The 26,690-nt window shown below is 39.6% G+C and overlaps 1 protein-coding gene across 2 annotated transcripts in view; it reads right to left on the bottom strand.

Moving 5' to 3' along the window:
* LRFN2 (leucine rich repeat and fibronectin type III domain containing 2) overlaps positions 1–26,690 on the bottom strand; it is a 311,809-nt gene that overhangs the window by 136,241 nt on the left and 148,878 nt on the right. The window contains exon 1 of one of the 2 annotated variants that reach the window (XM_087717903.1): positions 21,343–21,430. The exons of the other annotated variant lie outside the window; for it this stretch is intronic. The gene's annotated coding sequence lies outside the window, so the exon portion shown is untranslated. Of the gene's footprint in view, positions 1–21,342; positions 21,431–26,690 lie in introns of those variants that run through there. 2 annotated transcript variants of the gene reach the window in all.

Below are 26,690 nucleotides of genomic sequence, written 5' to 3'. Positions count from 1 at the left end.
CTCCAGCTATTGCAATGTGAATGAACCATACTTTATTCTTTTCAACTATTGTTATGTCAGGTGTGTTGTGGGCCAAGTGCCTGTCAGTCTGAATTCTGAAGTCCCACAAGATCTTGACTTTCTCATTCTCTAAAACCTTCTCAACCTGATGGTCCCAGTGGTTTTTGCTGTACTCAAATCCAAACTTTTGGCACAATTTCCAGTGAATGATCTTAGCAACATGGTTACGGCATTGTAGGTAGTCAGTTTGTGAAATTTTGCTGCACCCACTGATCAAGTGGTCGACTATTTCATCTTTTTCATTACAGAGGCGACATTTGCTGTTGGTGGTAACATGTTGAATTTTTGCCTTCATGCAGTTTGTGGCTAAGGCTTGTTCTTCTGTTTCTTTTTTTCAGTCCTCCTGATCTTAACCAGTTCTAAGTTAACTTTTGGTCAGCTTTTCTTTCAATACTTTTCAAGTATTGGCTATGCATAGCTTTGTTTTTCCAATTTTCAGCTCGCTTCTCAATTACTTCTTTCTTATATTCAGCTTTTGACTTAGTTGTCATACATATACATACATACATACATACATACATACATACATACATACATACATACATACATACGTATGTGTTGTATTTGTGACTTTAAATACACACACACACACATATACACACATACACACATACATACATACATACATACATACATACATACATACACATATATATATATGAGAGAGATTACAAGAAGGTAAATAGGCACACTATGGGAAATACACATCAAAATCAATGTATTGGCACCAGCACATTGGTAGTGGATGGTTAGGGCAGGGGGAAGGAAAAAAATCCCAAGCAGTTCCTTTAGTCAATCACTTTTTTTCTTTAATCTCTTGGTTTTCTCCTTTCTTCCACCAGCAGAGTGGAGCGTTTGCAGACAAACGGTTTATAAAAGAGTAAACAGGCAGTAAAGGGAATATACAGTACCCACAAGCACACTATACAAAATAACCAGGGTATTCCCCACAGTGTGCATGCTTACTTTCTTATAATCCCTTCTTCAATCTTTCTACTTTGGGATGGGGGCAATAAAAATAAAAGCAAATGATTTCTATAGACAATCTCTCCAGTGTCTATTCTGTGTCCCTAGAATAGACACTGGAGGGAATCTGCAAGGTTGTTTTTTCCCAACATTGTTGTCTAATCTACAATCCTGGGATTTTCAAGAAATCTGCCATAAAAGAACTAGCCAGCTCCAACCTTGCTTAGATTTGTCAAGAATAGGTGCTGCCATCAACCTTAATCTGGAAACTAACTTAAACAGGCTTAAAGATCTACTAAATGGTTGGCAAAGTCTGTGCTGGTTATTAATTCTCTCTTGAGCTAGTATTCCTCTCCATTTTTAACATATTAAGAAGTAGTAAACTGCTTTTTTTTAAAAGGAAAGTTAAACTAAGCAAGCAAGATAGTTGCAACAGTAAGTGTAAAAACAACAACAACACCCTGCTGAATTTCAACATACTGTAGCTTCTTAATTAGAAAACAGAAAAATACAGATTAGAAGAAATTCCCATAAGATTGGCTACATGACTGGTGTAAAACTAAACCCGGTGCGTTTTAAAGATTGATTGATTCTAGACTTGGGGAGAAAAAGATAAAATAAATTTGAGTGGGGGTTGTTTGCTTTTGCTATGATAGATTTTAAAATGAACATACAACTAAAGTTTTATCATGGCAGTTCCTGTATATATGTTTGATAGCATATGCTATTTTCGTACTTGACTATGATATCTGTAGGTAAATGGCCTGTGTCATTTGGCATGTGTGTATAAATAAAGCCTATATGATACACTCTTCTGTATTCCACAGACCCCTGGATTTAATGGAGAAAAAAGTAATTTTAGAAATAGTATTTAGTATTGCAAAATCTTGCTGCTATTCTTTATGTAACCTCCTTGCAAGGTGATTGAGTGAACCATCCCAGGCTCTTAGCTGCAGGAATGGTGGTGGTGGCACTGACAGCTGTCGGGATTGCTAGCATATTTTGTGCTGAAATGACTAAATGACTGTTATTTCTAGAGATCAGAATGCTACAGTGGGAAGGTGAAGCCGAATCTAGTCTGGCAAAGTCAGTATTTCAGTTAGTGAATCTTAGACCCCAATGAATTCTAATAATGGGAAAGTGCCAAGGCAAAAGCTGTTGCAATTATTCAGTTCATTATGTTAAGCTCCATGAAATTCTGATGAGCACCACGCCTGTTTAGTTAGAGAAATGATCAACTGCTGAGTTCCAGCATGGCTTGGGTATGTGCTTCTTAATGAAATTTGGAGAAGGAACAAGAAAACTGGACAAGGCTTAGAAGTAGGATCAGTACCTCCAACTGGGCCATTACACTAACAAACTATAAAATGATCAATATTAAAAAAATCTCAACAAATAAAACAATATTATTATTAAAAGGCTAGAAGAAAGCATTAGACAACAATGTAACCACCTTATTAAATCATCATTTCCTTTAAACCCTCAAAGCTTGTTGAGGTATGGTAGCCAAGTTTTGAAGGACATCAAGGATGGGGCCAGCTTTTCATTATCACTGGAAAAATATAAACTATTTTTGCTCCTATTAGATTTTCTTGTAATTAGTAAACTGAGCCAAGGACTGTGCATCTTGCAAGTTGCTCTCTTTATTGTTGGCTACCTAAAGTAAATACACTATACCTAATTAGGTATACTATACTAAAGAAATTAAAACACTGCAATGGCACGTCTGATTTCCAACAGATTAGCACTCACCAAATCTTTACTGCAAAGGAGGGAATTTAATTCAAAGATGCAATATAAACAGCTGTCCAGCCATTAACAGACATTGTACTAACATCATTCCCAAGATCTGAATACTAGGAATAAGCACATCTAGGCCTGTGCCTTCAAGATACACCAGACATTAATTCCCATCATCTCCATACATCTTAGATCTTGATCAGGTTAGAAAAGGACGACAAAGTTTCAGTCTGACCTATTTAGAGAACATAAGGCTGAGAAAGACTGCTAAAGAAAATTCTCTCTGGAATTTAAGGTACTCAGTTAAAACACATGCACACCGTAAATGGACTTTGTAGCAGAGAAACAACAGATAAGAATATTGATTAAATTGAGACATGTTTATGTGAGCAATCCCTTGACTCTTCTCGGGCTATTTATTTGTGTGTGATATAACTGCCTCACCATTTCAAACAGTAGGTTAATACTTCTTGTGAAATTTGGGATCTAATAATTCCAGAAGCTCTGTCAAAGCACCAGTGTCATAGCATCCATAGCAATTATTCAGATCAGAGGAGAAGTGTCTGTAGCCATGCAAATATTCATATGTTCTAATAACAGTCAAGTTAGCTTGACCAATGAGAAATAATTATAAGAAGTGGACTCTGACTTCTGTAAGGTAACTCTGACTTAAAGAAAATGGTACTACAGTATCTTTAGTATAGTACATACGGGTAGTCAAAGTTACAACTACTGCAATGCTCCCACATTCACATGAGCAAAATTAGGGTGTTTTGCAGGGCACCCAGCCTTATGACAATGGGGACTGAAACTCCCTATCTAAGCTCCTCTAAAGTGTATGAGACAGCTCTGGTTACACTAGGCCTTTTTTTCCTTAAGCAGCTTCAGAATATGTTCTTGTATGGGTTCTAATGTTTCCAGAAGCTGCCTGAGAGATGTATGCATTTGCGCATTTCCAGAGCCACCACAAGAACATGGTGTCTGTTCACTTGAATTATGGAGTCTCCAGAACCCATGCAAAAATGGGACATGTTTTTGCACAGTCACCAGAGCTCTAGAAATCATGCATGCAAGGGGCATGCTCTTTCATGATCTGTAGAACCTATGAAAACTGCATGGGAGCACTAGAGATTCTGGAGCAAAATGAGAGCATGTCCTCTCTTGCAGGTTCCAGAGGTCACACAAGAGTAAATCCCCCTTGTGTGGCTTCTGGAGCCTCCAGAAGCTGCACAAGAACATGCTCCAAAGCCAGTTCAAGAAAGAAGACCTGGTGCAACCTGGAGCTACCTTAGATTGTAGGGACCTGTGAACCAAAAGAGAAAACCATCTGAATGCAAGTGGCACCTGGTATTTCCTAGGGAATACTGGGGCTGGGGAGGAATTGCACGGTTCCCCAAGGCTTGTGTATTTTGGAGAATAGTGCAAGGTAGAATTCTGAGTGGCAATGGCAGCAGTAGGGCTGAAGTCAAGGCCTGGGGTGGTTGCAGCAAATTGAGCCCCCCTAAAAAAAACCAGACTTTGTGCTGCCAAAGAGTACGGCTAGATCGGGGGTGCCTGAAGGGTGGAGAAAGCCTTAGAAGACCTGGCTCAGGCCATGTGTGAGCTGTCTGTGTTTGGGGTGGGTGGGTGGGTGGGTGCCACAGTGTGGGCCTCAGCCTGAAATATTATGTAGGCCTGGACCTGCATCAAACCTGCCAGGACATTTCCCATCCCCTGAGGTACCCTGTCCTCTGCATAATGACCCAATGGTCATTTAGCAATCATAATTTGGAGGATTATTAGGATCACTATCATTGAGTGAAGAGGCCCCATGGTCGCAATGATTCAAATCACAATGAATTGCAACAAAAGTGTTGTGTTCAGTGAAGGTTTAAGTTGAGAACTATCTGTACTTAATTAGCAGCACCGGGTTTTAGAGGTGTGCAATTGCCTACACTTTATACCTCTAAGGTGCCCTTCTCTTCCTCCTCCAACTACAAAGACTCAAAGACTCACAATGCAGTCCACACTATTTCTTATGCTTTTATTGCTTCTCCTACTCCACTTCTGATTGAAATAATTATGGATGCTGTGACACTAGTGCTTTTAAAAACAATAGATGAACTATAGGGCAAAGAGATCCCATGTAGCATTTTTCACAATACAGTGAAGATTTACAGAGATAACAGAAGAGGGGAAAGGTTTATTTGATAACTTGGATGAGGATAGCAAATTGCTCTGAAAGTCATGGGGAGCATAGAAATGAAATTTTGCATCATTACTTTTGCCTGATACTTTTACCTTCAGAACTGCACTTAAATGGAAATCCAACATTGTTCTGAATAAAGATTGTACCAAATGAAATACATATATTATTATAGAGATAGGCTGAACAGCAGAATAATAAGTACCTTGGCGGTATTTTTCTTTTTAAAACAGGGTGTAACACACTCCATTTGCTTTGTGCAAAAACCAAAGGACTGAATAATTTGTTTCTTCCTTTTGAAGACACTAGATTACCTTCTCATTAAATAGTCTCCCTGGCTTAAATTGTGGCATTATGTTGTAAAAGGGAAATGGGGCATGGGCAGATATGATAGTTGCACTTACCAGTCAACCAGCGCCGTGATAAATTAATCATATCCTAAGTTGCATTAACAAAAAAGATGAGGGCAGGGAAAAGAGCTGAGAGCCTATTTTTATATGTCAGTCTGTCTCAATCTTTTGAGCCTGGAGGAACTGTTGAAATATTTTTCAGGCTTCGTGGAACTATAGTACATTCAGGCTCAAATATAAACCAGAAGTTACAAAATTATTGTATTTGTTTCATGTACTTCATTTCTTAAATGAAGCTTCTCCTTTCTCTCCCCTTCCTCCCCCCTGTTTTCCAAGGACTCTTTTACAAAACTAGAGGGGGGATGATGATTTGCCACCTCCAACACTTGTACTTCTCAACTTGTCCTGAATCTTGTCACCTTTATCCAAAAACGTCCACTACCACCTCCATTTCCCCTTTCCTTGCCTCTTCCCCACCACCTTTGTAGGTGATACATGTTGCCAGTGTGCCCAGGCCAGCACAGCTCTTAGATTGCCTGCAACAGCCTTTCCTAAGGCCACTGCACCTGCAGAAAACAGGTATACTCTGGCACCATGCTGCTAAGCAGTACATTTCTCTCTGCTTTTCTCCTTCCCTTCATCCCTCCCATCATTTGTTACTCTTCTATTTCAGAACAATTGCTTCCCCTAATCAAGGCCTGCTTATGCTTCAGTGGACCAACCCAGTGTTGGTGACTGGACAATTATTGTTTTAAAAAAAAGAAATCAAATCCTAGTGAACTCTCACAGAACCGAAGGATGTCACAGTACCCTGGTTGATTTTGGAACATGTCAGAAAATATAAAGCTTCCTTTTCACTAGAATCTGTTTCAGGACGGCAACTATTACCTGACTGAAATTCTCCAGCACTTCTATAATGTAAGAGTTCAGCTTGGTGAAAGAGAGTTTGCTTGGGAACCTTCTTCCAAAGAAGAAGATAATTTTAGAAAAGTGGTGATAGGTGAAATGAGATATTCTTTAATTGTAGGGTGGTCTAGAAATATGGAATGCCTTCTTAATTATCCCTTGAGTCCAGGACATCTGGAGGTAAGAGAAGACCAAGAAAGTTCTTGGGCTCCCAAGTAACTTCCTGCCATCAGTCAGATAAAGCTATTAGCTGATTTTTAAAATGGTGTCTCTTGCACTTTTGCTACCCCCTGCAAGGTTGCACATAAATCTCAAGAGGTGTTTCCAGATGTGTTTCCACAGATTTTTTTGGTAGTGGTTCTCTGTTGATCCTAAGGTAAAGAGTCCTGTTTTTGAGAACCACTAGTTAATTGCTCCCACTGAAGAAATTTGGAATAATCCTAAATCTGGTGAAGAATTTGTATCCGTTTTGAATGGCAACTCAAAATATGCCTCTGATATAGTGATTTTCCAGGAATATTTTTCTCTTATAGCCTACAGTTTTTTTCTTGATTTGGCATCAGTTGAAGTTTTTGTTTTTCTCCTAGACTTTAGAATTAGAATTAGAATTAGAATTAGAATTGATTTTATTTGTAGGCCGCCCTTTTCCCTGGGGGGACTCAGGGCGGCTCACAGAAACCAGGGAAGGGGAAATACAGCACTAAGACGACAACACATAATAAAATAATAGGCAACATGCATACAACATTCGGGCGGGGTAATGGTCCTTATCCCCAGGCCTGACGGGCGAGCCAGTTCTTCAAGGCTATGCGGAAGGCCTGGACGGTGGAGAGGGTACGAATCTCTACGGGGAGCTCGTTCCAAAGGGTCGGGGCCGCTGCTGAGAAGGCCCTCCTCCTTGTAGTTGCCAGCCGACACTGGCTGGCCGATGGAGTACGGAGGAGGCCTAACCTATGAGATCTTATAGGTCGTAGGGAGGTAATTGGCAGAAGGCGGTCTCTCAAGTATCCAGATCCACTGCCATGTAGGGCTTTATGGGTGATCAGTAGCACCTTGAAGCGCATCCGGAGATCGACAGGTAGCCAGCGCAGCTCGCGGAGGATAGGTGTAATGCGGGTGAATCGGGGTGCACCCGCGATCACTCGCGCGGCTGCGTTCTGCACTAACTGAAGTCGCCGGATGCACCTCAAGGGCAGCCCCATGTAGAGCACGTTGCAGTATTCCAGCCTAGAAATCACGAGGGCCCGAGTGACTGTTGTGAGGGCCTCCCGGTTCAGGTAGGGTCGCAACTGGCGCACCAGGCGTACCTGGGCGAATGCCCCCCTGGTCACAGCCGCTATATGATGGTCGAATGACAGCTGTGGATCCAGGAGGACTCCCAAGTTGCGAACCCTCTCTGAGGGGTGTAAAATTTGACCCCCCAGCCTGAGTGTTGGATTAATGGCCAAATTTTTGGGAGGGAAACACAACAGCCACTCGGTCTTTTCTGGGTTGAGCACAAGCTTGTTAATCCTCATCCAGTCCATGACGGCTTCAAGTCCCCGGTCCATCACGTCAGCCGCTTCATTGATTTGGCACGGGGCGGACAGATACAATTGAGTATCGTCCGCGTATTGATGGTATCTAATCCCGTGCCTACGGATGATCTCTCCCAGCGGTTTCATGTAAATGTTAAATAGTAGGGGGGATAAGACCGAACCCTGCGGCACCCCATATTTCAGGGGCCTTGGGGACGATCTCTGCCCTCCCACTAACACCGACTGCGACCTGTCCGAGAGGTAGGAGGAGAACCACCGTAACACGGTGCCTCCCACTCCCACCTCCCGCAGTCTTCGCAGAAGGATACCATGGTCGATGGTATCGAAAGCCGCTGAGAGGTCAAGGAGGACCAGGATGGAGGGATGTCCTTCATCTCTGGCTCTCCAAAGATCATCCATCAATGCGACCAAGGCGGTTTCAGTGCTGTAACCGGGTCTGAAGCCTGACTGGAAGGGGTCTAGGTAGTCTGCTTCCTCCAAGGACCGTTGGAGCTGGAAGGCCACCACCTTCTCAACAACCTTCCCCAGAAAGGGGAGGTTGGAGACCGGGCGGTAGTTGTTAAGGACAGCTGGATCTAGGGATGGCTTCTTCAGAAGGGGTCTCACCACCGCCGCTTTTAGTGTGGCGGGGAAGTTCCCCTCCCGAAGAGAGGCGGTTACAACCGCCTGGATCCAGCCTCGTGTCACCTCACTGCAGTTAGAAACCAGCCATGAGGGACACGGATCCAGAGCACAGGTGGAGGAACTCACAGCTCTCATGGCCTTGTCCACATCCCCGGGGGTAACCTCCTGAAACTCAACCCAGAGCTGTTGAACTTGATCCCCCTGAGTCTCGGCTGGAACTGCGGGTGTGGAGTCCAAGTCCGTCCGAAACCGAGCAATTTTGTCCGCTAAGAATTGGGCATATTCTTCAGCTCTGCCCTGCAGGGGTTCCCCCGCCTCCCTTTTGTTCAATAGGGAGCGGGTTATCCTAAACAGGGCGGCTGGACGGGACTCAGCGGATGCGACCAGGGAGGCTATGTGCGATCTTTTGGCTGCCCTAAGTGCCCTAGTATATTCCCTGGTGCAGGTGGTTACCATTGCTCGGTTCGCTGCGGACTTATCGGACCTCCAACGGTGCTCTAGGCATCTCCTCCGGCGCTTCATCTCCCGGAGCTCCTCGGTGAACCAAGGAGGTCTCCGGGATCCGCCGCCTCGGAGGGGCCGCAGTGGCGCAATCCGGTCGAGGGCCTCTGACGCTGCCGAATGCCACGCAGCAGCCAGAGTCTCTACCGGACTGTGGGCGAAAGTATCAGGAATAACCCCAAGCTCTGTCTGGAACCTTACTGGCTCCATAAGACGCCTGGGGCGGAACCATCTGGTCGGTTCCTCCTCCCTACAGTGGGGGTTTGGCCTCCGGAAGTCGAGCCTCAGTAGGCAATGGTCTGACCACGACAGGGGTATGATGTCACTCCCCCTCAGACCAAGATCACACATCCACTGCTCCGAGAGAAATACGAGGTCAAGCATGTGTCCCGCTGAATGGGTTGGGCCTCGGATTACTTGAGTCAAGCCCATGGCTGTCATGGAAGCCATGAACTCCTGCGCCCCATCAGAGTTTTCACCGAGCGACGGCAAATTAAAGTCCCCCAGGACCATCAACCTAGGGAACTCAATCGCCAGCTCGGCTACCGACTCGAGGAGCGAGGGGAGGGCCGCTGCAACGCTGTTGGGAGGCAGGTACGTTAGCAGCAAACCCACTTGACCCTTGAGGTCCAACTTTAACAGCAAAGACTCACACCCGACAATCTCCGGAGCAGGGACCCTACGAGGAACTAACGACTCCCGGATAACCGCGGCCACACCCCCACCCCTTCCCTGGGCTCTCGGCTGATGCAGCACCTGAAATCCTTCTGGGCACAGTTCTACAAGGGGGACTCCTCCCTCTGGGCCCAGCCAGGTCTCAGTAATACATGCCAGGTCTGCCCTCTCGTCTAAAATTAAGTCCCGGACGAGAGGTGCTTTATGTACAACAGACCTGGCATTTAGCGACAACAGCCTGAGACCAGGGTCCTGATTACTTGCGCCATCTGGTCTTGGAGTGGGACTCCTAGGGCCGGAAGGAGGGATCTCTGTGACGTAGCGAACCCTCCTTCCCCGGTAATGGCCAGCCCTAAAGTCCCCGCCGTATCTGCCCCTCCCTGTTACGACCGCAATACCCCGACCCTCTCCCGTGTCTCTGGTCCCCTCAACCACCCCCATGGCCCCCGCAACTCCCGGCAGGTCCTCCGAATCACACATACTCATACACTCCCGCAAGCAGTCCCCACGTAAGATTAAAACACAGAAAATTTACAACAATATGAATATAAAAAGTGGGACATTCATTCATCTCATGCAAATCTCATGCATATCCCATACAAAGAAAGAAGAAAAAGATGAAAGAAAAGCAAGAAATTACAAGAATTGCGCAGTTGTTTAAAATTTCAGGTGCGGGTTCAGCTGGCGAATTAGCTGTTAATGTTCAAAATTAAAATGGCTAGGGGCCGATTACAGTTCGAATAAAATATACGGGGGAGGGTCTTGTTACCCCTCTTTTCTTTCGTGGAGTTGCTGGTCAAAAGGTCCTGTGGGGGTTCGGTATAATCACACAATATTGTCACCGTCTGTCCACCCACAGCCCAGGTCCAAACTTTCTTTTTGGGAGTAAAGCCAATACAATGGTGGTGGTAACAGTCTGAACTTTAATAAGGAGTATTTTTGTTCCTGCCCTTTCTTGGTGTTACTTCTACTTTTAGCTGCTGTTTTACCGCCGATGCAAATGTAAAATTGTTTTTGCTTTCTTTCTAAAACTTGAAACTTCTTCATTGTTCAAGGAAGTGAAAACCATCCTAGGGATCTTTTAAGCAATCAAATTGATTCCTCTGCCCTTAACATGATTATTACAGTTTTTAAGCTTTTAATGGTTTAAGCGAGTTATTTTAAGATCCCTTTAACTAAATTATTGTTTTAAATGGTTTTTAATTTGATGTAAATCATTTTAAATGGTCCCTGTTTGGGAATTTGTCTTTAAAGATGAAGAGTAGGTTGAATATTGTTCGCATAACTATACATGTAAAAGCAAGTAGCCTGGCCAAGCAAGCCCATTTCTAAGTTCCAAACAAATGAGACCAATTGTTGTTCTTCACAAATTTTAGGGCATGGAAAATAGCTTTATTTAAATAGCTTATTTAAATAGCTAGGGAAGGAAAATCAGAATAGAACAATAGATATTACTCTCCAGCAAGCAGACTTAGTAGTCACAATAATTTTCTAACCTATTCAAGCATGAAGAATACTTTATAGATCAGTGGTCCCCAACTTTTTTGGTTCCACAGACTGGCAGAGGTGGCGGTGGCAGAAGGGAAGGGATGGTTTCACACATACAACTTAATCCCGTGCATGAACAAATTAAGCTTTACATGTTCGCCTGCTGCTTGCATGGCTCGATTCACAACCAGGGAAATCTACAAGTCCTTGGCCCAGTGGATTGGAGACCCCTGCTATAGATTATGGGTTAAATAATAGTCAATTAAAGTTCATGAAGTCAACATGCTGATGACATTCTTCTACACATTAATGTGTGCGATGCCATCTGTTATGAAAAAGATTGTTAGTTACGACAAAATGGAAGAAAGACAGTCCAGAAATGATCAGAAAAACATTTGTGAAAGCAGAGCAAAATAAATTAAGAAGCAGGGGGTGGCAGGAAGTGGAGGTCTTTTCAACAAATCAGAAAAGATTCCTGAAGCTTAAGTGGAGTCGAGTACAAATTATTATGCACTTCTGAAAGTTCCAATTTATTTGATATACAGTGCAAATAACTGAAAAGCTCCTTCAAATTCCCTCAATGCACCTAGGCGATTAATTTATAAGAGCAGATAAAAAAATAGCATATGGCAGCCATTCCAGCAAACTGTAGTGAGCAGATTTTGTTAAGGAAGCATCAGAAGCCACAGCATGGAGGCATTAAAACCAGGCTTCTGTTGTGCACTGTATGGAAGGAATCTGTTTTGTTGTCCTTCCTCGACACACCAAGACTCTCTACTAAATAGAGGGAATACAAATTCTCTCATTTTGTATCTCCTTTAACAGACGGAGAGAATATGACTAAGCTTTTTTTCTCCCTCTAAAAGCAATCATTGTAGAAAACCAGTGTACTATGTTGAAGAAAAGGCATGAAAATGTATACATCAGTAAAAAGCTAGACAAAATGTGTATGACTATATGCTTCTTCTACACTAGTTTCAATTCTACACTGGTCTAAATTGGCAACTATTAGTCCATAATGTGGTATCAAATTCCATATTCTGTTTATTCAGCTTTCCACAAGAAAACCTTGCTGTTAGTTGTAGATAAGCAACAACTCTGGATCTAGGAATGAGATGGAAAAATTGGCCTTAAGAACTACTACTATTACTGCTGCTGCGGCTGCTGCTGCTATTATTATTATTATTATTATTATTATTATTATTATTATTATTATTATTATTATTATTTACGCTTTGATCACACTAGACTTTTCAAATATTTCCAAATATGTGGAATGTCAAACCCTGAGATAAGAGTCATTTGTAAAAATTGTGAAATTTAAGTCTAACTATTTGAATATTTAGATTAGAGAAGGCTGTTTTATAGAGTGAGGATTCAGAATTCAGCATCTCAAGTTTGATTTCCCAACTGGTCATTTTCTTCATGTTTAGAAACTCATTTATTTCTGGTCAGCCATTTATTATCTCTCCAATTATGGTTATCAGTGCTTTGTTGTCACACAATCCTATTGATCAATCCATAAGAACACTTAGGAAAAATAACTATATAAAGGTCATCACTAATTACATCCTAAATCAATTTTAATGAAGGCGAATAAAGAATAAAATAGCTTTTCAGTTACTGTGGCTAACCAACAAAGTTTCCTAATTAGCATTTTCTGAATTAAAAAAAAATCTGGTTCATCAGATGAGTTTTATAATGTGGCATGAAGGTCAGCATGTTTAGACACTTGATAATTTGGAGTGCAATCAGAAATGCAAAGAAAATGAGTACATTTCACACACTCAATTAACATCCCATCCGTCCAAGCAGAAAACTTGTATTTGGTGCAAGCAGAATTTCCTGTGCTGTGACTCACAAAGCTCCTTCTTGGGACCACTGTAATTCTTTCTTCTTTCCTATGGTCTTTTTCATTCCATCAATTGCTTTCAACTTGTTCTCTCTACTGTCAGAAGGGCAACAAACAAAAGACAAAGTGGGGATGGGGATGGGGTGGGGATGGGGTGGGGTGAAAAAGTCAAAAAGTACTTTGACTTTTTTTTTTAAAAAAAAAGAAAACACAGAAACACCTAACTAGTTGGTCTAGTAATTAAAGCACCAGGTTTAGAAGCCAGGAGACTGTGAATTCTAGTCCCACCTTAGTCATGAAAGGCAGCTGGGTGACCTAAAGCCAGTCACTCTCTCTCAGCCCAAGCCTCTTCATAGGGTTGTTATTGTGGGAAAAATAGATGGCGAAAGAAGCATTATGAATGTTTGCCACCTTGACTTAGTTATATTATATATATATACTCAAAGGGTTCCCAAATAGGGATCAACAAGCGGAAGGGTCCTTCCCTTGCTTGCCCTCTCTCCCTGGGGGCATTCCTGTGAGCTGTATCCCTGATATATTTGTGCACTTTTCAAGGGCTGTATATTAATTTCATAACATTTGAAAAAAAATATATGTACTGAATTGAGAGAGCTAGGAACAAACACCCTGAAGAATGAATGAAAGAAAATGGGATACAAAACCATTTAATCCAGAAATGGGCTGCAGTTTCTCTAGTGGCTGCTTTGGTGGCTGGCTAGGAACAACTCTTATTTTATTCTCTTGGAATGCAGAAGGAGAGGGAGAAGGAGAGGGAGGGGAGGGAGGGAGAGAGAGAGAGATCCACTTCTGATAATCTGGTAGAGAAAGCAAGAAAGCGAGAGAGCAAGAGGGAGAGAGGGAGCGAGAGAGAGACAGAAAGAAGGGAAGAAAGAAAGAAAGAAAGAAAGAAAGAAAGAAAGAAAGAAGGAAGGAAGGAAGGAAGGAAGGAAGGAAGGAAGGAAGGAAGGAAGGAAGGAAGGAAGGAAGGAAAATATTCTAAGCAGTGCTCTAACATTATACATTTATGGACAATGGGAGAATGTCAGCCAAAGTTTTAAATCAACAAAATTTAAATGTGTTTAACTTGAATTAGAGAGCAAGTGCATTAAAAGAACGAAAGAAAGGAACCAGAGCAGTAGCAGTGGCCAGGTCAAAACCTATTAAATGACAGAGAAGACAAAACACTTTAATGAGAACTTGGATCAGGCACTTGCGGAAATGATTATTTTAAAGCTTATTATCTACTTGGCAGAGAAGCTTCTGGAGCAGTTATTGGAGTGTAGCTTCCTTAAAAATTACTAAATGGGTAAAAGTTGCTCCCCCCCCCCAACCCTGTCCTTAGGTACATACTATAGTCACTTGCTACAGATGGATTAATGTGTCACCACTAGTATCTAAGTTTTATTTTCAAATCAAAGCCAGAGTATTAAAAAAAAATATTTTGGAGGTTTAGCTGTTGCTACAGCAACATGCTATTTTTATACTATATGAAAATGAACACTTTCCTCCCCCTTTAAAAAAATCAGGCATGAATTTCAATAATCTTTGTAAAATATATAAGGAAAATGAATGTGCTTGAGAACCACATCAGACCAGAGCTGGCATCTTGCACTTCCTTCCCAGGCAACATATCTTATTCATTATAGATGCCTTCGGAAGATATACAGCATGTCTTTGATCCATACAGTGGGTGAAAGCTTTATAAGAATCAGTGTTGCACACATATGACTTCTGCATTCAGCCCCTTTCCACAAAAGGAAAGAAAACTCATATTATACCTTCTCACTAATATTTTTGTGAGCCTCTACACATGGAAGGTAATTTGGTGGAAGGCATGACATTTCGCCTTATGATTTACAAACCTATTCTAAGTCTGCAGAAGTTGCCCTGTGGATTTTGTTCTTCCTCTATTCAATCCTGTCTGATTCTCAGAGACTGCCGGGACACATGCCTGCAGTTTTCTTGGCAAGTTTTATTCAGAAGTGATTTGCCATTGTTTCCTTCCATCCTGAAAAAAAAAGTGACTGGCTCAGGTAACACAGATGGCTTTGTCACTAGAAAAGTCACCTTTTCTTGATTTTTAACCTGATGCCTTAATCACTGCATCAAACTGGCTCTCTCTATAGATTTAGAGCAGGGGTTAGCAACCATGGCTCTGGAGCTGCATGTGGGTTTTTCATGCCTCTGCTGCGGCTCCCTGTCACTCAAAATACATGTCACAACCACCAATGTGCTACTCGCTGGCATGCAATTTATTGAGCTTTTCAATCTCCAGTAGACCAACCATGGATAAATCCAAGAAAATAAAAGTTTCAGAAAAAACGAGAGTGTTTAATTCAAATACATGTTAGTTTTGTAGCCACTCAGGAAATAGTCAGGCACCGGAAGGGGTTTGTGGCTTCCGGTCTTTTATTTTCTTTGGGAAATGGGTCCAAATGGCTCTTTGAGTGTTTAAGGTTGCCGAACCTTGATCTAGAGGGAGACAAATAAACGGATGATGGAGTATGTATGTGGCATTTCAAGATGTTTCCCACGTCATCTCCCTGCCAATGGTAAGGATTGGATAGGTTTCAGACAAATTAAAATATGCTGAAATATATATTGCCCATTCCTGAGGAATATAAAAGTTATCTATGATAAGAATTACATGTGATTAGGTAAGCTCTGAAGAAATATTGCACATGGATATTGCAGAGATTGGTGTTTATGTATTGTTTATCTCTGTATACATCAAACCCTATCTGTTTCTCTGGGTACCTATGTATCTATGTATCAAACTGTGCCTGTCTGTCTGTCTATCTCTATCATTATAACAAAGGAATAACAATAATACTTAGACTTTACAGCACTCTCTGAATGTTTACAAGGTCAGCATAATTGCCCCCAATAATCTGGATCTTCAATTTACCAACCTTGAAAGGATGGAAGGCTGAATCAACTTTTAGCTGGTCAGGATTGAACATCTGGTGTGTGGGCAGAGTCAGCCTGAAGTATTGCATTCTAACCATTGTGCCACCATGGTATATGCCTAAGCCACATAGGAATTGGGGGAATAATACATTCAAATAAATAAATAAATAAATGTTGTTGCCTTGCCAACTATACTTCTCAGAGCAATATATTTTGAGGTAACCAGCATGACTGCCGATTGCTATGGCCGTGCCATGTGTTGTTTTGAGGACCCCCTGAGTTCTGTAGCTATAGGAATGCTGAACAGTTCCTGGCTACAGAGCAGTGGTAGGATGCAAAAATGTTTACTACTGGTTCTGTGGGCGTGGCTTGGTGGGCATGGCTTGGTGGGTGTGGAAGGGGAAGGATGCTGTAAAATCTCAATTCCCTCCCTATCAGCTGTGACTTTGGAAGCAGGGAATAGATGGGGGCGGAGCCAGTCAGAGGTGGTATTTACTGGTTCTCTAAACTACTCAAAATTTCTGCTACTGGTTCTCCAGAACCTGATGAATATCACCTCTGCCACAGAGGATAATATTTGCTATCAAGAATGGGACTGTAGCTAATGTAGCCCATCGTTTGTATTTGGGAGGGCCAGATTCAAATCCATCCTCAGCTACAGGAAGTCACTTAATAATTCTGGATCAGTCATTATGATTCAATCTGTCTTTTAAGGTTACTGTGATTAAAAAATATGGGACAGAATGCATAGGGTCTGCCATTTTAGGGTCTTGAGGAATTGCAGAATAAAAAAAATGAGTTAATGAATCTTCTTACCTCGAACTGCCCCTTTTCTATAGAATAGTTGAGTTGGAAGAGACTTGATAGGTTACTTGTATTTTCAGAAATTCACTAAACCATTCCCACAACTATGCTAGGCAAATGTTAACAAGTATTGCAGAAAATAAATTGCAGGCTTGAAGATCTAATATTTCCAATTATATAGCAGCACAGAAGCTGAGAATATAACAGACAACTGTCTTAATCATTTTACCATTGCAGCAACACCTCCTTCAACTTTTTAAACAGCAATCAAGCATAAATCTGTTTCCTGATTTTAATTCATTGTTGTTTATGGTTATGCCTTTTGATTAAATCCCTGGGTTAATTTTAAAGGATGTCACAGTCAGCCTGGAAGCCATAATCTCCTTTGTAGTTCAATATCTTTATGAGGGTGAAAGGATGTTAAATGTGGCAGTTAAAATGCTAAGCTAAATAATCAGTTCATTAGGAATTGGTTCAATATGTTTGCTGTATATAGCTGGAGTTGTAAAAACGGTCTTGCATAAATCAGAGTATAGTTCAGGGTACTGGGAAACTAAACTATCTTAGACAGCAGTTGGAATACCTGAGGTATTTCAAAACTCTATGTTTTTATGTATGCACCTATAGCCAAGACATTTTTAATCAGCTTCCAGCCAAACCAAACCCATGAATGTCAGTTAGTTTGAACAAAATCCACAAGTTCAGAATGATGTTATTTCATTTTCAATAAATTCCACTTATTTATGAATCCACAATGTATCTCTCAAGATCAATCTCCAAAGCCAAGAAGCCCTGCAACAGTTTAGCCTTTAGCTAATTCTTTGGCAGTGCCCAATTAGGCCCCAAATTCATTTAGCACTAGAAAGGTCAATCCATAAAACCCTTCAGGTGTTTGAAAGCAGACAGGCTTCTTGAACTGTTTTATTTAGGTAACGAAGATTTATAGAAGGAAGGTGAAAGTGAAAAGCCAGATCAAATTGAAAACTCAATACCATACCTGGGTTTAACAAATAAGTGTCAGTGAGGGAGAAGAAGTGCAGAAAGGAAAGAAGAAGGTAGTGATTGTGTGATAAAATCACAGGTACATTAGCTGGGAAGATGGGACAGATCAGGGCGCAACCACCATTTAAACATGTCTAGGAAATTATCTGCATAAGAGTTTAGAGTTTAGAGTTTAGAGTTTAGAGTTTATTGGGATTTATAGGCCGCCCTTTTCCCTGAGGGGACTCAGGGCGGCTTACAACCACAAGGGAGGGGGGTCCAGTGTCAAAAAAACAAAACAAAATGTGAACAAAGAAAAATAGTAAAAACACAACTTTCGTTCAGCAATCAAACATAATACAGTACATCCATAATTCAGGTGATAATACAGTACATCCATAATTCATAATTCTGTAGCATGGAGTCAGGGAAGTACATGTTACTCTTTTTCCTTCCTCTATGCATTTGTTCTCCTTCTGACATCTTTGGGCATCCCAAGACATTATCATAGACCTGAGAATAGTCAATATAAATCCATGATGGTGAACCTATGGCACACATGCCAGAGGTGGCATGCAGAGCCCTCTCTGCTGGCATGCATGGCGTTGGCCAGGTCAGATCTCCATGGTGTTTCTTTTGTGAACTTCTGTTTCCCTGCAAACGGTGAAACAGAAGCTCACAAAAGAAAAAGATCTTACCTCTTGCCATGCTGCCGGTGTTGGGATGCCCTGCCTCCTGCTGGTCAGCTAGTCTTCAGGTCTCTGCTGTGCATTCACACGTGCCTGTGCATGCACGCATTCGTGTGTGCACACACTTTTCAGTTTGGGGATGCGCATGCATGTAGTTTGGGCACTTGGTGTTTAAAAGGTTCACCATCACTGATATAAATACAATGAAGATACTCATATAGATCAGGAAGAGTTTGAAAATGTCCTTCAGTAAATCGTACATGGATACAGATGAAGAAGCACACAGGAGTGTCATATTCTGCTGCCTTGTTAAAAATGATATTTCCTTAATCGGAGTATAGTTTAGGATACTGCAGCATTTTCAATGATTAAGCCTTATTTTGGGGATGCACCCATTTCATTCCTCACTAAGAACCTTCAGGGTGTAGTTTGAAATCTCTCTTTGCAAGAAAACTTTCAGTGTATCCTCCTCCTTCCTTGTTTATTAGCTATTGATTTTTAATTATGCTGTCATTGCATTAGGTTGCTTTCATTGCTACTTTTTATATTATATTTCAGTGTTTTAGAGCTTTATGATGAACTACATAGATATTTTTACTATGAGCTGCCTAGAATTTTAAAAATGACCGCAGGAATATAAATGTTTCAATTTATGTAGGGAACTAAATTCCATTAATAGTCATTATTGCTAAACTTGTCACAATTAACATATTTCAATTTTATACAAAAATATCATCAATTCACTATACTGTCAACTAGTTGCTTTGGCAGATAAGAATATAACATAGTACCACAGATATTAAAACTAGATTTAACCAACAAAATATATTAAAAACAATTGAAAATGGCATTTAGAAACAGTTAAACTGTTGATCACATGAATTCCCACAGATGACCTTATAAGAGGAGAACCATGTTATTCTATAATAGCCAAAAGATAGACTAGCCTGGTAGCATCTTTTCAGATTCATATATTTTATTAATTCACTCTCTCTCTTTCTCTTTCTCCTTCCCTCTCTCTCTCTCTCCCTCCATCCCTCCCTCTCTCCCTCTCTCTCTCTCTCTCTCATATACATATATGTGAGCTCAGGCACAAGGCCGAAGACACCAGCCTGAGGATGAAACGTCGCCAAGATACTCTCAATGTTACATGGGAAAAGACCCGAATACATCAAAACCTGCATACCTGTACTACGAAAATCTACGAAAACACACAGACAGACACACAGACAGACAGACACACACACACAGACAGACAGACAGACACACACACACACATATAGAGAGAGAGATGTGGAAAGGTCATGTGGAAAGAAATAGTTTCTCAAATCCAGCATAGGAAGCTTTATGGATAATGACTAGCATTTTGTATTTCCTCCAAAAACAAATGAACCTAAATACTTTATATCCCTTTTGCTATCTTTTTTCTCCCTTTTTAATAATGCATTTCTTTTTCTGAGATTGGGTGATATCTAAGTTCCATTGTACACACTATCAAAAATATACATTTATTTGTATTTATGAGATTTAACTAGTGGTTTCATTCATGGTAATAATATTGAGTTTCCTCATGTGATTACTACATTTCATATGGATTTAACCAACCTTTTGAAACTAGTTTTGGATTCCTATTCTTGATCCTATTTGGTTTCCATAGATTTCAGAGTTAATAAATACACTAAAAAAGAAATCAGGTCATTTTCAGCTCCATGTAGGCCTATATCTATATCATTATAATATCATTAATTTTTGCTTGCTAGTAAAATAATGGTCGTTCAATGCAGATTAAAGCATGAAAAGGGGGATGGCAGATGTTCATGCTGGCTTTACAAAGTGTAAGAAACAAGAAACATTATTACTGATACTCACTAGATAACTGAGAATGAAAAAGAAACACTCCCAAAAGTAAATGGTTAATTGATTATAGAAATAATCTTATCAAGCAGTGAAAGATTCTTAAATTTATCATCTTTTAGTACATTTGGTGTTTCCAGGTTACTATCAAACACAGGTGAGTATCGTACAAGGGTCACTATGATACAATATATCTATCATCCATCCATCCGTCCGTCCATTTATCTATCTAATCTATCATATTTTAGTACATTTAGTGTTTCCAGGTTACTACCAAACAAGGATTAGTAATCAATAACCGAAAGTCAATCCAGACAAATAATGACCCAATGAAATGTATGGAATTTGTACAATCCACTCCTTACCAGAAAGGAAGCAAAGTGTAATTTTTAGAAAGAATCCTCCTGGAAATGAGATGGCAGAAACATAGACCTACGTATGTGTTTTAAGTCTGTAAGAATAAATCCATTAGACTGCATGGATTCACAATAGCTGTACAGTGTGAATTTAAGTACAGATTATTATAAACACAAATGTATGTTAATCAGGTTTTTCTGCCTTTAATTGGAGAACAATGTGCAATTATGATAGATACCATGATCCAGAACACACCTGAATTCCTAAAATGTTTACAAACTGGCATAGCTGCTACTGCAAATAAGAGTCTCAAAAAGGCAATGCAATTGCCAAGGGAGGGAGCTACATAGCTAGTTTGCAATGCTTAGTTGAGCAACATATTTAGCAATATGATAAGATTTGCCATTTTTGTCAAGTCTGTCATTCATCAAATCAAGTCATTAAATCTCTTATTCACAATAATCTGTGTTCAATGATTACCATTCTGGATTTTGTAACTCACCCAATATATTGTGTGGTGTTGTACATGGGCATTCAAATTGCTTACTGACCCTTAAGGTCCCATAAGCAATCAGTTTACATTCTGAAGCACAAAATTTCATTACATTTAACATGTGCAAATATAGCTGCTTTTATTGAGGTCCAACAACAGTGGTTACAGTTCAGCCAAAACTTCTCAATCAATTTCAGTTTGAGAAACACTCTGTGTGTGTATGAATCAGTGGAATGAAACATAATGCACATTTAAAGTGACCACTTCCTGATGTGCTCAGTGGGTTTCATGGTTTACGGGTAGAAAATAATTTATTTTTTGGTAAAAGTAAAAATGCCCTTGAGTCAAGCGTGACTCTTTAATAATTACCTGGATCCCACATGCAGTTTTCTTGGAGGCAGAAGTGATGTATTTTGGCATTTGTTTTCTGGGATGTTTTCCACTTCCCAGTCTATGGCCCTGAAAAACAGTGCAGATCAATGTACTAACCACTCCAGAGCCTTTTTGCATGCTTTTCCAAGATGTGACAAGTTTGGCAATACTGCTATTTGCTAAGTTTACTTTTGTTGAATACATTATACATTATCAATATAAATTATATCAAAATTTAATATAATTAAATACACACAGACACACACACACACGTATATTAGCAATGAACAAGAAACTATGTTATAGTGGTTATAACTTTACAACAAATAATTTATATTATAATGGCACTTAACTGGATCTAAAATTAGAAGCAAAGACTTTACAAGTCAAAGCAAAATGCATGTTTATGGTCTATTCAGTATATCAAAAATGGATCTATAAGATATAAATATACAAATAATACATAAAATTGCTTGTCATAGCAGTAGAGAACATTATTTTTGTCAACCTCAACCAGAATGATAAAAACAATAATTCATCTGGGTTCATCCTGGTAAAAAATGCTTCAATAATTTGTCTCTTAAACCTCTAATCCATCTTTATTAATATGATAACTTAGATCTGTCTTTTCAAGCTACATTTCCTGCCTGAAACATGAATCTTTGATGGGATGGATGTGGAACACAGTAGTGAAAATGTCACAATGAGGAGTACATACTGGATGGTGAGAGCTCACTCTAAACTTTACCTAGAGGAAAATGGAAATTTAATCTGGTGTCATAGAAAGCTACAAAAATCTAAGGTGCCTGGTTGCTTGGAGAAGACTATCAATTTGATCTTAGCAATTTAATTCCCACTCCACCCCAATCTGAAAATCTGACTCAATGGTCTGTCAATGACCACAAACCCAATCTAAAATGTTTCATTTCATTCTTAAAAGTTCTTCTGATGAGAACAATGAAATAGACTAGCATTATTCTTGACAGTAAACTTCTGAAGTGAATGGAGAGGATAAAAATATTATGAGTTTAGGATGACATGATTTATCAGTTCATCAACTGTTGCCTTTTAAATCATTCTTCTGAGTATCTCTGCCAAACAGTCTTTTTTTCTTGGCCCAAGATTGGTAGCCTTCTAGAATGACAATATATAAATGAATGCTGGTGTTGGCCATCACATTTCTTTTTTTTTTTTTTTTGACTGCAAGAATAGCACAAGGACTTAGACTCTCAGTTTTTGTTTTGGGTGGGGGGGATTTCTATGCCTTTGTAAGAATCTAAGCCATCTTCACCCAATTGCCACTCCCATACTAAAAAGTGGGCAGAAGCTATTATCCACAGCTTCTTTTAGTAAGCATTCATTCCTCACAACAGACTACATATGATCTACTAACTTTGTATCGGCATTTAATATTTTAATATGTCTTCATTCATATTCATGTAGGAAAACTTTTTACAGTCTTTATGAAGCATTCTGCTGAGCTCTACAAAATCATCTACTTGCTATGTGTCTGTGGAGATTCTCAGTCATCCAGGCGATGGTTATCCCAAAGGTGTTTTTTTTTCCCAAAGGTGCTTTTTGGTTTTTCTTTGAAGATGTTTTGCTCCTCATCCAAGAAGCGTTTTCAGAAATGAGGAAGCTTCTTGGATAAGGAGTGAAATGTCTTCAAAGAAAAGATGTTGGCTAGCCATTTATCTGAAATGGTATAGGGTTTCCTGCCTAGGCAGGGGGTTGGACTAGAAGACCTCCAAGGTCCCTTCCAACTCTGCTATTGTATTGTAAAAACTAGAAAGTCCAGTTGCCTCTTGAAAAAGGCACCTTTGGGACATCTACCTGCTATAGTTGTTTTTTTACTGTGTATGTAAACTGTGCATTCATTCATTCATTCATTCATTCATTCATTCATTCATTCATTCATTCATTCATTCATTTTCTGTTCATAGCCAAATACAAATACTGTGGTCTTTGATACATACTTGCAGGCCATCTGTCTCTTTATGTTGTATAGTCTATTCTATGTTTCTTCATATTCTTATGTTATTCCCTGGTCAGTAGAGAACCATTTACAGTAAATATTTTACATACAGTCACAAACTTTACTCCCACTCTTACTGCATTCAGCAAACAACTCCATATTGCAAAACATTCAATAATTCAAGCCTATGTATTTTATCATATCCCTTTTTTAAAATTAACAAGTGTGCTATAAATTTTCTATTTGCCATTTATACTTTTCTCTGTTGAACAGCAAAAAGTTGCTCTGCACAGCCCATGCCAAGCATTTAGTCCACTGCACTTTCCACACTCTTACTCTTGTTACTTTCACACACTGTCATTCAGAATTCCGCTAAACACATTTTTAGGCACATTGAACAAACTATTTCCTTATACAGGTAGTCCTCGACTTACAACAGTTCATTTAGTGACCATTCAAAGTTACAGCGGCACTGAAAAAAGTGATGTATGACCATTTTCCACACTTGCAGCCATTGCAGTATCCCTACCATCACATGATCAAAATCCAGACTCTTGGAATGATTCATATTTATGACTATTGAGGTGTCCAGGGGTAATGCCATCACCTTTTGTAACCTTCATAAAAGCAAAGTCAGGAGGGAAGCCAGATTCATTTAACAACCACGATACTAACTTAACAATTACATTGATTCACTTAACAACTATGGCCAGAAAGGCCCTAAAATGGGGCAAATTTCACTTAACAAATCTTTTGCTTAGCAACAGAAATGTTGAGCTCAATTGTGGTTGTAAGTCAAGAATTACCTGCAGTTTTTTTCATTCATTATTACTATATAGCCACCCAGAGTCCCGATGGGAATGGGCAGCATACAACTTTTAATAAACTTTAAACTTTAAACCTTTAACCTTATATCTTACTTACTTTCTCGTCATAAAAGGAGACAGACAACATTGCCACAAACAACTGAAATAGATTAATGCTAAGCAAGATGTACAATCATACCCTAAGTAAGCCACATTCATATCTGAACATTTCTCCAGTTACCCTACATTAGGAGTCTTCCAATTTTTCTCAAATATAGCATTTACAACTTTCTTTTCATCAATAGATACTAACTCTTACAGCATTCATTCAGTTCAGTTGTATCTTTCAACAAAAATTTCTGAAATACACTTTACTCCAACCAAAACATTTTCATCTCATTTATTTCTAGTTCTATTCATTTAGCCCTTTTCAGCTACTTCAATAAATTTTTGTTTCCATTCAAAGAGATCTGCATTTTGTCTGCTTTCCAGAATTTTAAGTGTTCCTTGCTGTCTCTGACCACTTTCTTTGCAAATACTTTTTTCTTTATACACACATAATCATATTCCCTTATCCTAATTTTTGTAGAAACACTTCTTGAATATGGTGGAGCATATGAGTACTGTAGAGAAGAGGGATGTGTGATGGAACTATCTTGGCCTTCCTTTCACCTAATGCTTTAATTAAGGTAGAAAAATTGTCAACAAGTCATAGTTAAATTTGTTCTATGTACAGATTATCCTTGATTTAGGTCCACAGTTGGGACTGGAAATCTGGTTGTAAGCATGACAGTCAGAAATCAAGCACCCATATTACTGGAAGTGACTTTATAACCTTTTTATGGCACTTGTTAAGCAGACACAGCAGTCATCGTGTGGACACTGCAGTAGTTAAATGAATCCAGCAGTTCTAAATGAATCCATTCATTTGAATGAGTGTTTTTTTCCTAGAAAGTTGTGATCACATGACAGCAGTACGTCACCACTGGTTGCCAAGCACCTGACTTGTGGTCACATGACTATGGAGGGGGCAGTCATTTCTGATGGCCAGGGAATGATTTACAGATCATAAATCATCTGTTTCATGGCTATCATAAGTACAAATGGTTGTTAGCAATGGATTGTAAATCAAGGACTACCAGTAAAGTATTCTCTGATAGTGTTGATGGAGGTATTTGACATATTTTGCTGAAATTTGACATTTTGCAGAAAGAAGGCTAGATAATATCCCCTCACATCCTGGACAAAAACTATGTCAATTTCTCCCTCAAGATATTGCTTTGCATGCCAAAACAACTAGACACAAATATAGTTTCTTCTCTCATACCATCACTCTGCTCAATAGCTAATTCCCGCAGCACTATCTTCTGCCCAAAGATATTTACACATGTAGTAGGCTGTATTGCTATTATCATTGTCATCTTCTCATCTATTTACCTCTCATCTTTCCTACTATCTTCTCCCATTGGTATACTATGATTTATCAATTGTTGCTGTATATTATGATTTATGATATATGATTTATTACTTTGTTTGTATGTACACTGAGACCTGATGTATTGGAGACAAATTTCTTCTGTGTACAACCACATTTGGCCAATAAATAATTATATTACTTATTATTTACTTATTCATCAAATTTGCATGGCCATCTATCTCACAAAAAAGTGACTCTGGCTAGTGCACTATGTTTTAATTGTAGCCAAAACCAAATATTATGGTAAATATGTTCAAACTCTTTCGTTCAAACTAGGTTTATATGTAAAGACTACCTTGCAAGCCAACTTATTTTTCATATTACACCAACTAGAAGGTACATGAAGTGTTCTGACACAATAAAAATACATTGCCAGGAAAAAAATGAGTTGCAGGAACAACTGACTGTGTGTCTAATGATAAGAATGGAATATTATCCTCTGGAAAACAACAGTTTGACAGTTCTTTAGAAAGAGACATGCTTCAGAACAAATGGATACAGCAGGCTGCTAGGTATCTTTCAGTAATGTAAAATGATGTGTGAAGATTTGAGGGCCACTGTTGCACAATATTTTATAATGTTAAATGGATATGCAAGAGACTCCTTAATTTCATTTATAAAACATTTAACAATTTGCTACCTCAGGCATGGGTGCCTTACCGTTATTTGAGGGTGGCTTTCCACAGTCCCTCTGGCATTAGTTTTTTAAGGTTTTACTTTAATTTACTTTATTTCAGCTAATTTGACTTTAAAAATAGAATAGTGTAAGGAAAACAACAATCTTTCACTGAAAATTCTATCTTTTTCTGCAGTTTAAAACTCAAACATCTGCAGGTCCAAAATTAGATCTACACTCTCTCTTAAGAGAGGAGTGCCACCTACTGAGTTACCTTATTTTGGGCTTGGGCTGGAGTTTACTTTCTCTAGCAGGCATGACCTCATCTAATAATGTTGGCAGTTCACAAGATATGGTGTTTCATGAAAATATATTTCAAATGTGCACCCTTTAAAACAAATACTCTGCAATATGATTGAGCATGTGGATTTCAATAATTCAAGTTAACTTGGCATTGACCTAGGACAGTGA

The sequence above is a fragment of the Thamnophis sirtalis genome, unplaced genomic scaffold, assembly GCF_051295495.1.
Source record: "Thamnophis sirtalis isolate CommonGarterSnake01/CBP01778 unplaced genomic scaffold, rThaSir2_p1.2 scaffold_6, whole genome shotgun sequence".
Taxonomy (NCBI): domain Eukaryota; kingdom Metazoa; phylum Chordata; class Lepidosauria; order Squamata; family Natricidae; genus Thamnophis; species Thamnophis sirtalis.
The sequence above is the reverse complement of the archived record's forward strand: the minus strand, read 5'-3'. Positions and strand labels throughout refer to the sequence as shown.